Raw genomic sequence first — 17,832 nt, 5'->3', positions numbered from 1 at the left:
GATCCAAAAGGACGAGGATTGACAAAAGACCATTAGATTTAGCAATGAAAGGTCATGTAGGCAACAAGATGGAGGACTAGAAATTTCTCTGATCATCATGAGCTCTAAAACCTCTCCAAAATAGAATGCACGAAAGAAAACGTAACTTCAACCATCTCCATGGTCTATGACATCTGGAATCCAAAAGAAGCTTAAAAAAACCAGGAACTGAGGCCAATCCAGAGCTCATTCATACCTGTCTCCCACACCCCACTGTACCAGCAATGAAGCTTTACCAGTGTCCAAAGGACCCAGCACATAGGCTTGCAACAAAACACAAAAAACAAAACTTCACACCCCAGTTTCCCTTCCCTTTTTCCAGTATCATGAAGATTCCAGTTCTAGGCTATGGAAGTTACACGGGGCGCAATAGCCAGAAAATTGCCACAGCAGTGCTCCAGGGGTAGCACCATGATGGATAGTGGTACTGAAAAAGATTTCATCTGGAGAGCAGAACAGAGGGTTGGGACAGGACACATCTCTAGGATTGAAATAGAACTCAACATCACGCATGCACACACACACACACTCACACACACACCCTTCTCACAGAACCTCAGACACCTAAACTACAGAAATCAACATGTAGCTCTCTGCACTGCTGGTCCTGGACCAGAGAAATAAAAAGCACAGAGAAAGGGATGAGACAACATGTGGGGAGTGTGTGTATGAAGGAGAGGTTGTACAGCAACCCACTAAACCTGGAAGAAAGAGCTCAGTATCCACTTGGGGCCAGTTCTGTTCACTCAAAAGTCAGGTAGGGCAGAAACCTGGTGAACCATGAGTTGCCCAGCATAGGAAGAGACTGAGATATTTTGAAATATAGGCCCAAAGAAAACCATTAGAGAGGAGGGAGTCCAAAAGAGAGCAATAAGGAGAAATAATGGGGAGGAAGATAGATAAAATTACCAAAGAGGTCCAGGAGAAAAAAATTTAAAGATCTTGAACATAAGCAAATAAATCAACGAAAACATTAACAACAGAAATATGACTTCCAGATCTATAAATACTGCAAACAAAGGAAAATGTTCCAGCACTTTATGAGACAGAGAACACAGTGGAATGTGAGGAGAACATGGAACCAAAATAAGATGTTACTGAATGGTTCAAGAGAAATGAGAATGAGAGCAGAATTTATGGCAAAAATAATTGGCAGAATAGAAAAACTGGAATCTAAAATGTTAAGTCTCACCAAAGAAACAAAAGAGAGAATTTGGGAATATAAATACATAGAAGTAAAGGACAATCTAGAAGAAGAGAAGCAAAAAGCAATAGCACCAAAATATCCAAGTAAAATGTACTGATCTCAATGACAGGTTGCGTAGAGATGAACAAAGGACCATATATCTCCCAGAACTATATGACAAGACAAAAAACCTGAGTACCATAATACAAGAAATAATATGAGAGAACTGCCTATAACTTCTGAACACAGATAACAATAAAGGTCTAAATTAATTTTGTCACTTTAAAGCCTATACCAATCAAATTACCAAGGAAATACTTTATAGAAATTGAAAAACAATGATGAAATTTATTCAGAAAAAAAAAGATCTAGAACATCAAAGGAAATGATGAAAAGAAGTTGCAATGAATAAGCATTTCTAGACCTCTATTATATCATAAAGCAGCAATCATCAAAATGATCTGGCATTGGTTTAAAAATAAGAGAAATAGGAGCCAAGATGGCAGCGTGAAAGCAGTGACTTGCTCGAGCTCTCCCCAAACCCCTCCAAATACCCATAAAAAAATGGCTCTAAACAAATTCTAAAGCAGCAGAACCCACAAAAAGACAAAGTAAAACAAATTTCCAGCCCAAGACAGTCTGGATGGTTGATCAGAAAGGCATATCGTGGGCATGCAGGCCACAGAGAACCTAGAGCAGGCCTCAGAGGACTGAATCACAGGCAGCTGTGGAGGCTTCCAGACTCCTCAATCCATGAACGCCAAAGACAACTTCGAAGGTCAGTGGGAAAAGTCTGTTTTTGCGATGAGGGAAGAGCTAGGTCAAAGCCAGTTCCAGAGCACAGAGCTCAGAGCTCGGGTGCCGGGGTGGTGGCTGTGTCCTGAGCCTCTGGCCCACAGACTGAGGGGGAAATCAAGTGGCTGATCAGAGGGGGACTGCAGGGATCTCTTTGCCAGTGCTGAGACAGGAATCTCTTTCTTTGCCTGTGCTTGAATCTGGGTCACAGTTTTGGGCATCGGTGCTGGGGTGAGGAGGAGCGCTGGCGCAGTGGAGCTTGTAGTGGTGGTGAAGAGAAAACCCTCCTCACAGTTCCAAGAGAGAAAAGACTGCTTGTGGCTGGTCACTCAAAGACCAGAGCTCAGGCCAGGAAAAGAGTAAACACCTCGACTCTTATCATACCACCTTGGAAGAACTGAAAATTTACACGTCCCTACAAGTATCTCTGAAAACAGCTATACAAACCCCCGAAGCTTGGGACAGTACATTCTCCACACTGGAAGCAGACTTTTACCTTAACAGAGAGTTTAAAACTCAAGTAGTTGGCTGGGATCATGCAAACCTTGCAAAAAGAGTCAGACTATATTATCTTACTTTGGTGAAAAAGAAGATCAAAACATACAACCAGAAGAAGACAACAAAGTCAAAGCTCCACATCCAAAGCCTCCAAGAAAAATGAATCATCCATCCAGGCCTTGGAAGAGCTCAAAAGGATTTTGAGAAGCAAGTAAGAGAAGTAGAGGAAAAACTGGGAAGAGAAATGAAAGTGATGCAAGAAAATCATGAAAAACAAGTCAACAGCTTGCTAAAGGAGACCCACAAAAATACTGAAGAAAATAACACCTTAAAAAATAGCCTAACCCAAATGGCAAAAGAGGTCCAAAAAGCCAATGAGGAAAGAATGCCCTAAAAAGCAAAATTGGCCAAATGGAAAAGGAAGTCCAAAAGATTACTGAAGAAAATACTTCCTTAAAAATTAGAATAGAGCAATTGGAAGATAGTGACTTTATGAGAAATCACGACACAGTAGAACAAATCCAAAAGAATGAAAAATTAGAAAACAATGTGAAATATCTCATTGGAAAAACAACTGACCTGGAAAATAGATCCAGGAGAGAGAATTTAAAAATTATTGGACTATCTGAAAGCCATGATCAAAAAAAGAGCCTAGACACCATCTTTCAAGAAATTATCAAGGAAAACTGCCCTGATATTTTAGAACCAGAGGGCAAAATAGAAATTGAAAGAATCACCAATCTCCCCTGAAAGAGATCCCCAAAGGAAAACTCCTAGGAATATTGTAGCCAAATTCCAGAGTTCCCAGGTCAAGGAGAAAATATTGCAAGCAGCCAGAAAGAAACAATTCAAGTATGTGGAAACACAATCAGGATAACACAAGATTTAGCAGCTTCTACATTAAGGGACAAGGGCATGGAATATAATATTCCGGAGGGCAAAGGAGATAGGATTACAACCAAGAATCACCTACCCAGCAAAACTGAGTATAATCCTTCAGGGAAAAAATGGTCATTCAGTGAAATAGAGGACTTTCAAGCATTCTTGATGAAAAGACCAGAGCTGAATAGAAAATTTGACTTTCAAATACAAGACTCAAGTGGAACATGAAGAGGTAAACAGGAAAGAGAAATCATAAGAGACTTATTAAGGTTGAACTGTTTACATTCCTGCATGGAAAGATGATATTTATAACTCATGAGACCTTTGTCAGTATTAGGGTAGTGGGAGGGGAAACATTATATGGATAGATAGATAGATAGATAGATAGATAGATAGATAGATAGATGGCACAGGGTGAGTTGAAGATGAAGGGGTGATATCTGGAGAATAAAACTAAGGAGTGAGAGAGAATTATACTAGGAGAAAGAGAAAGGGAGAGGTAGAATGGGGTACATTATCTTGCACAAAACAGACAAGAAAAGGTTCTTACAGTGGAGGGGAAATAGGGGAAGGTGAGAGGAAATGAGGGAATCTTATTCTCATAGGATTTGGCTTGAGGAGGGAATAACATGCACACTCAATTGGGTATGGAAATCTGTCTTACCCTACAGGAAAATAGGGGAGGAAGGGGACAAGAGAGCAGGGGGATGATAGAGAGAAGGGCAGATTGGGAAAGGGGTAATCAGAAGGAAGTACTTCTGAGGAGGGACAGGGTCAAAAGAAAGAATAGAATAAATGGGGGTGGCAGGATAGGATTAAGCGAAATAGAGTTGGTTTGTCACAACATGTGTACTATGGAAGTGTTTTGCATAACTGCACGTGTATGGCCTGCATTGACTTGCTTGCCTTTTCAATGAGGGTGGGTGGGGTGGGAGGAAGGGAGAAAATTTGGAAAACACATGTTTAAAAAAAAATATTTCCACATGCAGTTGGGAAATAAGAAATACAGGAAATGAGGTACAGAAATCTATCCTGCCCTCCAGGAAAATAGAAGGGGAAGGGGTAAGAGAAGGGTGGGGGAGAGATAGAAGGGAGGGCAGACCAGGGGAAGGAGTATTCAGAATGCATGCCATCTTGGGGTGGGGGGAGGGGCAAGATGGGGTAAAAATACGGAATTCAAAATCTTGTGGAGGTAAATGCTGAAAACTAAAAATAAATGAATTTACAAAAAATTTAAAAAAGGAAAAAAAACTGAAAAAAATAAAAAAATAAAAATAGAGAAATAGATCAATAGATCAATAGAACAGACTAGATAGGAGGATCAGAAACAATTAAACTCAATAACTCAGTGTTGGATAAAATAGAAAACATAAATTACCTAGGAAACAACTCCATATTTGATGAAAACTAATGGAAAACTGGAAGGCACTTTGGTAGAAATTAGGCTTAGACCAACATGTTATATAATATTCTACAATATATTCCAAATCTATATGCAAACTTAATATTAAAATCATATTCTCACAGCTATAGGTGATAGATGAATTCCTGTTTTTCTTTTCTTTCTTTCTTTCTTTCTTTCTTTCTTTCTTTCTTTCTTTCTTTCTTTCTTTCTTTCTTTCTTTCTTTCTTTCTTTTTAATTTTCAATATTCATTTTTATGAGATTTTTATTTCTAAATATTGCCTCCTTCCCAAGACAGCATGCAATCTGATATAGGCTATACATTAGTCATGTTGTGAAAGAAGAATAAGAACAAAAGGGAAATGCCATATGAAGGAAACAACAACAACAACAACAACAACAAAAATAGTAGGTTTGATCTGCATTCAAACTCTGTAGTTCTTTCTCTGGATGTGGACAGCATTTTCCATCATGAGTCTTCTGGAATTGTATTAGATCATTGCATTGCTGAGAAGAGCTAAGTCTATCAAAGGTGATCATTACACAATGTTGATGTTACTATGTACAATGTTCTCCAGGTTCTGCTCACTTCACTCAGAATCAGTTCACGCAAGTCTTATCCAGGATTTTCTGAAATCTGCCTGCTCACCATTTATTCCATTACAATCATATACCACAACTCAGCCATTCCCCAATTGATGGACAAACCCTAAATTTCCAATTCTTTGTCACCACAAAAGAGCTGCTATGAATGTTTTTGTACATGTGGGTAGGAGATGCATTCTTAACCAAACAAGAGATAGAAGCAATTACAAAGACAAAATAGATAACTTTGATTACATGAAACTGAAAAGCTTACGCACAGATAAAATTAATTCACCTAGGGATAAGAAGGGAGTGATAAGGGATTGGTATCTAAAATATATAAATAATTCATATAAATATAAACAAGATATATATACAAAGGTAGATAGATTGATAATAATCATTCCCCAGCAGAGAAGTGGTCAAAGGATATGAACAAACAGTTCTCAAAAGAAAAATAGCAAAATATTAACAAACACATAAAAAAAGCTCTTTCACTAATCATTAATAATAAGAGAAATGCAAATCAAAACAACCCTGAGATTTCATCTCAAACTCTACAAATTGGAAAAAATGACAAAAAACAGCAATAATCAATGTTGGAAGGGTTGTGAATTGATAGGTACACTAATATATGTTGACATGGAGCTGTGAAATGGTACAATCATTAAAAATAATAATTTGGAATTATGCAAATAAAGTGACCAAATTGTCCATATCCTTTGAACCAGAGACTCCATTACTGGGTTTATACCTCAATGAAACCATTAACAACAAAAAACCAAAACACCAAAATATTTATAGCAGCACTTTTTTTTTGTGATAGCAAGAGTCGGAAACAAAGTTGATGCTCATCGATTGAGAAATGGCTAAACAAACTGTGGTATATGAAAGAAATGGAATATAACTGTGCTGTAAGAAGTGATGTATATGATGAATATATCTATGACCTATGTCCCAACGTCTATTGATGTGGGATTCTCTTCTCATTCTCAATGAGAATCAATTGCCCTATTCCTTCATGAGGGCTGGGATGCTGTTGGCAAGAGAAGGTAGAAAGAAGAGCTTTTAGTCTTACGTTGGAGGGCGTCCTCAATTTCTTTAGTCTCTGCAGGAACTTTGGGCATTTTTGGCTTCCAAGTTCCAGGGGGAAGATGGAGATGCCAACTCTACTTCAGGTTGCTGAAGGAAAAGATTCTCAAAAGAAGCCAATGTGAGAGAAACTGGCAATCTCTATCATGTCCCTATCCTCAGCTTACTAATGTAGAAATTTCAGGAAATTTTTCCATTGGGTGAGATTGAGTTTATCTCTTGAGCTGAATTACCTTACTCCCAATGGGAGAAATCCTTCACTCTTTATTGTCTGCTATATATTCTCCTTGGGCAGCTAGGTGGTGCAGTGGATAGACCCCAGACCTGGAGTCAGGAAGACCTGAGTTCAAATACAGTCTCAGATATTTAGTACCTGTATTACCCTGGGCAAGTCACTTAACCTTGTTTGCCTCAGTTTCCTCACCTGCAAAATGAGCTGGAGAAGGAAGTAGCAAACCACCCCAGTATCTTTCCCAAGAAAACCCCAAATGGGATCACAAAGAGTTAGATACAAACAAACACCAAAAATATTTTCTCCTATGTATACTTTCTCTGATTTCTGTTTTGGAAAAGCCACTATTGTGAGTGGGATAATGAATTGATCATAGAGGTGTAAAAGCATTGCCTTGCTATAAGAGGGAAATAAATGCTTGTTTCACATCTGATCCATATCTTACAGTAATAACATCTTATTTTCACCCTTTGGAGAGACCAGATAGGAGCCAAAATCTAAACTTCAAGGAATTTTTTCCCTGGACCACTGTCATGGGGAATATAATGAGGGTACAGGAAAAGGGAGCTGAAGCCTTCTCAGTAGAAGCCATGATCTCCTGGATTGACTGATCTGAACCATATCTATGGTTCAAGAAAAGATGGGACCCCTCCAGTCCCTTGGGCCCATCAGCAGTTTTCTTTGTTAGACATGTGTAAAGCTATTTTGGTCTTACCTCCTATACCCATTGCCAAGCAGGTCAGGATGATGGAAATGCATACCTCTGGGTTTGGGCAGAGGTTTTCCAGTGCCCTCCACTTTGACAACCAATATAGTTTTACCCTTACCTTAAGGCTGAAATGACTTATTGAAGAAAGAAGCTTAACGACAGAAAGAATTGGTGAGGCAGAGGCTGAGCAATTACAATCCAGAGACTCCATGAACTATAGATTATAAGCAGCTGTGGTTTGTCCTAAGCCAGAGTGATATGGATGATATACATATGTACTATATTTGGGCAGAACATGTCTTGCAGGTTCTTGTGGAGAAGACAAAAAACTGGTGCCCTTTATTGGTGTCTGTCTATCCTTGGAGTGTCAATTGTCTGGTGGGTTCATGCCACTTTAGACCAGAGGTGTCAAACTTGTAGCGTGTGGGCCTAATACTCCTGAGAGGTGCCCAAACCAAATTAAAATGGAATTGGTAAGTGTTCAACAGAATAAATAAAAATAAAATACAACATAGATAATGTTAATTTCTGGTTTTCTAAGTTAAAATGCAGCCTACAAGCATCAGTTTCTGTTTGAGGTTCATACCATTGCTTTAGATCATCTTGTTTTCTCTTGGGTTTTAGGAAGCATTTGCCTTCATTTAAAAGTTTATTTTGTTTCTTAAAACAGCAAATGTGATAAAGCTGTTGCTAAACTGTGTTTGGATGCTGAACTGAAGGGCAGGAGGTTAGGGACCGAGAGAAAATCTGCAAGGAAGTACATCTATTCAGTAAACTATGAATAAGTATTTATTTAGCTCTTACCATGTGCCAGGAATTGAGTTAAACACTGACAAAACAATTATTGCTCTTAAAGAACTCATATTCTGATGACAGAGACAACATGCAAACAACTATTGAAAAACAAAATATATGCATAATAACCTGGAGATCATCTCAATGGGAAGGCATTATGTCAGTGACTTGGTGACCTGGAGTCAGGAAGGCCAGAGTTCAAATTTGACTTCAGACACTTTCTAGTTGTATGACCCTGGGCAAGTCACTTAATCTCTCTTTGCCTCAGTTACATCATCTTTAAAATGTGGTTAATAATGACACCAACCTCCCAGATTTGTTGTGAGATATAATATAATATAATATATTAATATAATATTATACAACAAATGTAATATAATATTTATATTACAAAATAATTTGCAAAATAAAATTTAATATTATACTATTACATATATAGTTATAATATATGATATAATATTATAATAATCAAATGAGATAATATTTGTAAAGTGCCTTGCACATTGCCTGGAATGTAATAGGCATTTAAGGAGTGTTTGTTTGCCTTGTCTTTGCAGATGAGGAAAGACTTCTTGAAGAAGGTTGGATTTTAGCTGAAATTTTGAGAAAGCCAGGAAAGCCAGGAGAGAGAGTAAAGTAAAGATAATCTTCCAGGTTTGGGAGATAGCCTGTAAAAATTTATGGAGAAAAGAGATGAAATCTCTTGTTCAAGGAACAGCAAGGGGGGCAGTATAACTGGATGGTAGAGTATGTGCAGAAAAATAAAGAGCAAGAAAATTGTAGATGTAGGAAGGGCTACGATGGTTATAAAAATCTATGGAGGATTTCATATTTGATCCTAGCGGTAATAGGGAGTCACTAGAGAAGTGGCAACACTGTTAGATCTGTGTTTTAGGAAGATTATTTTGGTAACTGGGTGGAGGGCAGGCTGGAGTGAAGAAAGACTTAAGTCAGGAAGACCAAGCCAAAGGCTACTGAAATGATCCAGACATAAGGTGATGAGGCCCTGTGCTGGGGTGTTAATAGTGTCAAAAGACAGAAGAGAGCATATACAAGAGATGTTACAAAGATAAAGTCAACTGGATTTACCAGGAGATTTGATATGGGGGCGGGAAGAAGAAAGATTGAGGAGTTTGTAATTGTAGCTTGTGGACTGTTAGATTGTGAGCTTGGTTAACTGGGAGGATGCTGATACCCTTGACATAATTGGAAAGTTAGGAAGAGGGGAGGGTTTGTATGGGGAAGATAATGAGTTTTGAACATGTTAAGTTTAAAATATCTCTAACACATCCATTTCAAGACGTCCAATATGCTTTTAGAGATGTAAGAATGGAAGTCAGAAGAGATATGTAGAGGTGGTGGTTGAATCTGTTAGAACTGATAAGATCAGTAAGAAAAATAAGAGGGATAGAGAACAAAAGATGACCCAGAACAGAACCTTTGGGGACACCTACAGATAGTCGGCATGATTTAGATGAAGATACAGCAAAGGACATCGAGCAGAAGCACTGAGACAGGTAGGAGGAAAACAGGAGAAAGAAAGTGTCATGAAAACCTAGAGGGAAGAGAGTATCAAAGAAAGATAATGATCCTCAGTGCCAAAGGCTACATAAAGAGAGGGCAGAAAGGATGAAGATTAAGGAAAGGTCATTAGATTTGTCAATTATGAAGTGATTAGTATCCTTGGAGACAACAATTTCAGTTGAATGATGCAGTTGAAAGTGAAGTGTTGGACTTTGAATCAGGAAGACTTGAATTCAAACCCTACCTCAAACACTTACTAGCTGTGTGAGCCTAAGCAAGTCACTTAACTTCTTTCAGCCTCAGTGTCTTCATCTGTAATAATAATAGTATCTACTTCACAAGGATGTTGTGAGACTCTATCGAGGTACCACATATACAGTTCACAAATCTTAAAGTGTTACTTAAGTGCTGGTTATCATCAACAACAATTTTTTGAATAAGGCTATGAGGTATGTGGAGTGTTCAGGGAGGACTGACACCTGTAGTGTGAGGGCTTGTTGAGCCTTTTTCAGGACTGCTCATCCACCTTTGGTGTCTGTCTGCTCCCCAACTCTCATCAAGAAGCTGGAGCATACATAGTGACCCCCAGTGAAATCATCTCAGCAGATGGCTAAAATAGGTTGAAGATAACTGATAGGCCTCAAACCAGTTAGTTAGTTAGGGGCACATCTACCCCAACCACATGGAGACTTTCCCCAGCAGAATGGGTAGATAAGAACAATTTGATTGAATGGCTATGAAAGCAACTGAGGCAGGCACTCTTGAAGTGCTTGGAGTACTTGGAGCTTGGTCATCCAATGCACCCTGGGCCTTTGCCAGTCCTCCTGACTTTTGTCCTGACACTGGACTTCAGTGATTCTGGAAGAGAGAGTGAGGCTGATGACTTTGTGCAACTCTGCCTTACTTAAATCCAATTCATGTGTAAGTCAAGACATCACCTGGTGATGTCATTGGTCCTCTTCAAAAATGAAGGATCAACAATAACATCATCATCATCACCACCATCATCACTAAGGGTATGAAATAATTTTTATTGTTGTTCAGTCATTTATTGTCATGTGTAACTCTGTGACCCCATTTGGGTTTTTCTTGGCAAAGATACAGGCATGGTTTGCCATTTCTCTCTTCTGCTCATTTTTACAGATGAGGAAACAGAGGCAAATAGGGTTAAGTGACTTGCCCAGGATTATACAGCTAGTGTCTGAGGCCAGATTTGAACTCTAGAAGATGAGCTCTATCCACTGTGCCATCTAGCTGACCATGAAATAACATAGTCAAAAGTAAGAATATTTTGTTCATCTTACACCAAGGATTGCAAAAATATTTAACAAAGAATTTATTTGTTTCTGTGAGAAAAAGTGATAGGGACTAGATTGGTAATTTCACTGGTATAGAGAAGTCTCAGTTGAGGAAATTCTTTTTGCCAATTCAGGTGAAAATCTTCTCTGCAACTTATGCTTTTGGTGAATTGCCTCAAGCAGAAAGATCAAATTCCAGGTCCACTGCCCCAAACTCAGTAAAACTCCCAAGGCCATAAGAACCAAATTAAAATGTAATTAGGAAATGTTTAACAAAATAAATAAGAATACATTAAAACATAGGTAACACTAATTTGTGGTTTTCTAAGTCAGTATGCAGCAGAAGAGAAGGGACCTATTTGTATTTGAATTTGAGACCATTGTGAGAGGTTAAATGACTTATCCAGAGTCACAAAGCCAATATGTGTCAGAAACTAGGTTTTCTTGGCTATGAAGGCAGATATCTATCTACTACTAAATGTTTACTGATAATCTTTTCTCTTTAAAAAAATATCAATTTCACTAATCCTAACCACAGAATTCCCAAAATAACTCTCTTTCCCTCAAGAAGAGTCCTCCCTTGTATCCTTCTCATGCCAGCACTACCATATTGCCTCCCAAATCCACCCAGGCCAAATCTGCTTCCAAGTCTTGTTCCAAAGGTTCTAAGCAATCTTGTGATCCAGCCAAGGCTGTATTGAGCTCTTATAACAAAGTCTTCAGCCTTCTTGTAGCAGAAGAATATAGTAAATCAAGTAAAATAAGTCTTGGATGGTACATTTATAGGGTTAGGGTCAAGGAGTGATTGAGTGAAAATTGAGAACGGAGGAGATTTGGGGAATCGTGTCTATGAAATGGCAATTGATCCTATTAGCGAGATTTCTGGTTGGGGGCTTATATTCAAAGAACAGAGAAAAGTTACTGATTTATTTTGACTTTGAAGAGTAAAGGTAATATTTTTACTTATGTTTCTCTGAGCATCAAAATGAGTCAGTAGAAAAGAGGAAAATGTTGGATGTTGGATGGGATGGGGAAAAATTTGGACACTAAGGCACTGTTGGTAGAGTTGTGAACTGATCAGACCATTCTGGAGAGCAATTTAGAACTATGCCCAAAGGGCTATAAAACTATGGATATCCTTTGTTCCAGCAATACCACTGCTAGGTCTATAGCCCAAAGACATTCAAAAAAAGGGGAAAAGACCTATTTGTACAAAAATATTCATAGTAGCTCTTTTATGGTGGCAAAGAATTGGAAATCGAAGAGATGTCCACCAATTGGAGAATGATTAAACAAACTGAGGTAAATGGTTGTAACAGAATATTATTTGCTATAAAAAAATGACAAGCAGGATGATTTTTGAAAAACCTGGAAAGACTTACATGAACTGATGCATGGTGAAGTGAACAGAACCAGGAGAACATTGTTCACAGTAACAGCAGTTTGATGAAGAATTGTGAATGACTTAGCTATTCTCTGCAATACAATGATCTAAGACAATCCCAAAGGACTAATAATAAAGTATACTATCTGCCTCCAGAGAAAGAACTGTTATTGTTTGAATACAGACTGAGTATATTATTTTTCACTTTCTTTCTTTCTTCCTTCCTTTCATTTTTTTCTTTAGTTCAAGTCTTCATATATAAAATGATTACTATGGAAATGTTTTACATAATTGCGAATGTACAAACTATATCTGATTGCTTACCATGGGGGGGGGAAGGAAGGAGGGATAGAATTTGGAACTCAAAATTTTAAATAAAAAGGTTAAATAAAAAAATGAGTCAGTAACATTGCAGAAGCAGTATTTGCATGCTTCAAGTGGGAATAATTAATATCTTTTCAAGTATTTGTCATTTCCATAATGTTTTATACTTGAAGTCATATAATTACTATATGTGTTTTAGAAGATGAACTACCAGATATTTGATACATTATGTAAATAGTTTGAAAGGAATTTCTTTTACTATCACTTTCTATTAGGATTTGTTGGCAGTATACAGAAAGGATAATGAGGTGTGGTTTTTTTTTTGGTGGATTTTATATACTGCTACTTGATTAAAATTATTATTTTTTAAATTATTTTGGCAGGCGAGTATTTTCTAAGTAAACAATCTTATCTTTTACAAAAATAATATTTTAGTTTTTCCTTTGTTAATGCTTATTTTTTTCTTACTTCATCATGACTAATATTTCTAGAAATATGTCAAATAATAATGATGATAATTTAGATCCTATTTTACTTCAGATCTTATTGGAAAGGCCTATAGCATTTTTTCTATTATTGATAGGAGTTAGTTCTTGGTCTTTCATAGATACAACATAATGTATTAGGAAAAGGTCCATGTATTCTATTTTTTTTTTGCCAAAAGTTTTTTCTGCATTCATAGGTATGATCACATGACATATTGCTTTGTTATTAAAGTGTTACATTTATCATTTTACTAATATTTAACAAATCTGGATTCTTAAGCATAAATTCAAATAGTCCATTGTATGTAATCTTTCTAATATATTGGTGTAGGTGAGGAACCTACAGCCTCAAGGTCATATGTGGCCCACTGGGTCCTCAAGTGTAACCCTTTGACTGAATCCAACCTTCATAGAGGGAATCTCCTTAATAAAAGGATTTGTTCTGTAAAACTTGGCCATATGTGTCCTTGAGGCAGCAGGTTCCAGACCCCTGGAGATTCTTGGATAATATTCAATAGGATTATATCAATATTTATTGGACACTTGCTCCATAGTTTTCTTCTACTTTACCTCTTTCTGGTTTGTGTATTTGGACCATATTTGTCTCATAGTATCACAGATTTAGCAGCTCCCACCACAAAGTAATAGAGATACTGTAATGTGATATTCAAAAAGGCAAAAGATATAGGCTAACAAATAAGAATAACTTAGTAAAACTAAGAATAACCCTTTGGGCAAACATTAGACCTTCAATGAACTATAAGACTTCCAAGAATTCCTCATGAAAAGACCAGAGCTATTTAGATACACTGAAATACAAACTCAAGAGTCAAGAAAAAGATAAAAAAAATGGTAGATATGAGTTAGCAATCATAAAAGACTTAAAGTGTTTATATTACAATAGGGAGAGATGTTAAAAATACCTTCTCAGAACTTTGATATTATTAGAAATCCTAAGAGGTCTGGGGTTGGGGGAGCCAGGAGGACTGCCTGGCTGAGTGGGGGAGCTACCAACATGTAGATCCAGGCCTGTACCATAGATGGCAAAGAGACCCACTCTCTAAGTTCCCTCTGTAAGCTTACCAAGGTAGAAGAGCTGAGGTTGAAGATCCAGGAAGTGTTCATGGTGGAACCAGGGAGACAAAAGCTTTTTTTATTAGGGCAAACAGATGGAAGATGAGCACTCCCCTTTTAATTACAGAATTGATCTGAATGACATTTTTCAGCTGCTAGTGCAACAAAGCCTAGCTGTACTTTCTGTTCCTAGTAAAGGATTCTGAACTCTGATACAGATTCAGGTTGTTGCTCAGAGTGCATCTGATAAGAGTTCCAACCACAGAGAAGGAGCCCTGGAAATTAATGGGCAACCTGACCCAACTGCTCAAGCAGACTGGATTGGTCCAGGATTTGGCCTCTATAAGATCAGTGAATATACAGATTCTCAGGATATGAAATGGGAGCATGATTTGAAATCATATTGGTAAATGTTACAAGGAAAGAAAGAGAAGCAGCCAGTAAAATCCAGTGAAAGTGGTGATGGCCAAGTGGCTGAAGAGGATGTTATCTATCATGTGAAATATGAAGACTATTCAGAAAATGGTGTCATGAGTTGTGTTCAAAAGATGTAAGAGCTTGGGCTTGGACGATACTGAAATGGCATCAGCTGGAAGTTGGACAAATGGTGATGGCGAACTATAATCTTGATTAACCCAAGGAGAAGGTTCCTGGGATGATGCTGAGAGCCTTCAAAAATGGTAAAGTAGGACTGTTAAAGAGATCTATGCAAACACTGCTTGGGGATGCTGGGGATTCTCTGAATGACTGTAGAATAACTTTGTGGATGAAATCTACAAAACTAAGGATCCTGGCAGCATGAGCCCAGTTGGTTTTGAAAACCTTTTGAAAAGGGACACCATTTGCAAACACTGTAAAGATAACCTCTCTAAGACTTGCAGAATGTGTGCCTGCTATGTGTGTGGAGGAAAACAAGAACCTGATAAGCAGTTGATGTGTGATGAGTGTGACATACCCTTCCACATCTGCCTCAGCTCTCTGCTGAGCCAGATTCCAGATGCCGAGGACTGGTATTTTCCTGAATGTCACAATTGTGCCAGTGAAGCGATCTTGGCAGGCAAGAAGTTAAAAGAGGAAAAATGAGGCAAAGATGGCATCTGCTACATTGTTATCTCAAAGAAACTGGGGCAAGGGTATGGCATGTGTGTGTCACACAAGGAGTGCACGATTGTGCCTTCTAATCATTACAGACCAATCCCTGGGATTCCTGTTGGTACCATATAAAAGTTGAGAGTGTAATTGAGTGAATCTGGCATCCATAGGCCCTATGTGGCAGGTATACATGGCAGAAGCAACAACAGTGCCTACTCTTTGGTTCTGGGAGGGGTCAATCAAGATGATGTAGACCATGGCAACTTTTTCACTTATAAAGGTTAGTGGGGGCAAAGATCTTGCTGGCAATAAATGAACCACAGAACAAAAGGTCAGCAGCATGAACAGACATCTGGCTTTGAAATGCAGTGCTCCTATCAATGACTGAGGTGGAGCTGAAGCCAATGACTGATGAGCTGGGAAGCCAGTCAGGGTGGTGAAAAATGTTAAGGGAGGGAAACATAGCAAATATGCCCCAGATGAAGGGAATCAATATGATGGAATATACAAGGTAGTGAAGTAGTGGCCTGAAAAATGGAAATCTGGTTTCCTCGTATGATCTTACCTCCTCAGGAGGGATGCTGATGAACCTGGCCTATGGACAAGGGAAGAGAAAGACAGGATGAAGAAACTTGGCTTAATAATGCAGTATCCTGAAAGATGGAAGCAGTTGGTAACAAAGAGAAGGAAAAAGAAAATAATAAGAGCAATGATGAAGAACTGACATCTCCAAGGAAAGGAAAGGGGAAGAGGAAAAGAAAGACAGCAGGGAGTAGGGAAGCCTTTCTGGCCTTTCCTACTACAAGAAATGTATCAAGATCATGTATCAAATCAAGAATGATGAATCCAATGACAAGCCATGGAGCAAAGTATTAAGTGCACTGAAGGATGGGCTGAAATTCATGAATGAAGTGAAAGAAACATTCTTGTATATTTGCTGTTAAGAGGTAGTGTTTTGGCCAATTACTACTGTGTGTCAGCATAATGTTTGCAAGGATTGTTTGCACTGACCCCTCTGAGCTGAGATGTACAGCTGCCCACCCTGTGGTATAATCTGGGTAATTCTTAGATTATGCAAATGAATTGACCACTGCAAACCATCCTCAGTCAGTTCTTCCAGGCTATGGCAATGGGCAGTGGTTATAACTTGGCAGTGGGTTTCCAGTATGCTTAATTTAAACACATAGCTTCCACCTTTTCCCTGAAAAGATGTCTCTTACCACTCTTTTTTTAAAAAGTATATAAATTTTGAGGTATTTATTTCATGTGTTGTGGCTTTCACAAAATGTTGGATAGTGCATTCAGTTTTTTTTTCCTGAAACCTGCAGTATATCAACATATGTTTTTCTACTTTTGATAAAGGCTGCTAATGAACCTGACACGGAATTCTCAAAAGTTCCCTCTCTTTCTGATAAAGACCTCATTTCTAAAATATATAGAAAACTGAGTCAAATTTCTAAGAATACCAGTCATTCCCCAATTGATAAATGGTCAAAGGATGTGAATAGGCCGTTTTTCAGATGAAGAAATTAAAACTCTCTATAGTTGTATGAAAAAAATGTTTTAAATCACTATTGATTAGAGAAATGCAAATTAAAACAATTCTGAAGTACCATATCACACCTATCAGATTGGCTAACCTGAAAAAAAGAAAAATGTTGGAGGGGATGTGGGAAAACTGGGACACTAATGCACTGTTGGCAAAGTTGTGAACTGATTGAACCATTCTGGAGAGCAATCTGGAACTACGCCCAAAGGGCTATAAAATTGTGCATACCCTTTGATCCAACAATATCACTACTAGGTCTGTATCCCAAAGGGATCATAAAAAAGTGAGAAGGATCCACATGTACAAAAATGTTTATAACAGCTATTTTTGTGGTGGCAAAGAATTGGAAATTGAGGGGTTGCCCTTTGATTGGGGAATGGCTGAACAAGTTTTGGCATATGAATGTGATGGAATACTATTATTCCATAAGAAATGATGAGCAGGCAGATCTCAGAAAAACTGGAAGGACTTAAATGAACTGATGTTGAGTGAAGTGAGCAGAACCAGGAGAACATTGTACACAGTAACAGCAACATTGTGTGATCACCAACTTTGATAGACTTAGTTTTTCTCAGCAAAGCAGTGATCTAAGACAATTCTAAAAGATTCATGATGGAAAATTCTATCCACATCCAGAGAAATAACTGTGGTGTTTGAATATAGATCAAAGCATACTATTTTCTCTCTTTTTTCCTCCTTTCTCATGATTTTCCCTTTTGTTCTGATTCTTCTTTCATAACATGACTAATGTGGAATTATATATATATATACATATATATATATAATATATATGTACATACAGACATACACACACACACACACACACACACACACGCACGTGTTTAAAAAGTTTCCTCTCTTATGTAGAATGTGGTTTGGTTGCTAG

At 38.0% G+C, this 17,832-nt stretch overlaps 2 pseudogenes across 1 annotated transcript in view; one reads left to right on the top strand and one right to left on the bottom strand.

The window, feature by feature from the left end:
* LOC110200873 (bifunctional phosphoribosylaminoimidazole carboxylase/phosphoribosylaminoimidazole succinocarboxamide synthetase-like) overlaps nt 1-17,832 on the bottom strand; it is a 193,131-nt pseudogene that overhangs the window by 42,160 nt on the left and 133,139 nt on the right. The gene's annotated exons all lie outside the window — the stretch shown is intronic.
* LOC110200855 (E3 ubiquitin-protein ligase UHRF1 pseudogene) lies at nt 14,247-16,543 on the top strand (annotated as a pseudogene).

The sequence above is a fragment of the Phascolarctos cinereus genome, unplaced genomic scaffold (assembly GCF_003287225.1).
Source record: "Phascolarctos cinereus isolate Bilbo 61053 unplaced genomic scaffold, phaCin_HiC Scaffold_726;HRSCAF=1367, whole genome shotgun sequence".
Lineage (NCBI taxonomy): Eukaryota > Metazoa > Chordata > Mammalia > Diprotodontia > Phascolarctidae > Phascolarctos > Phascolarctos cinereus.
The sequence above is the reverse complement of the archived record's forward strand: the minus strand, read 5'-3'. Positions and strand labels throughout refer to the sequence as shown.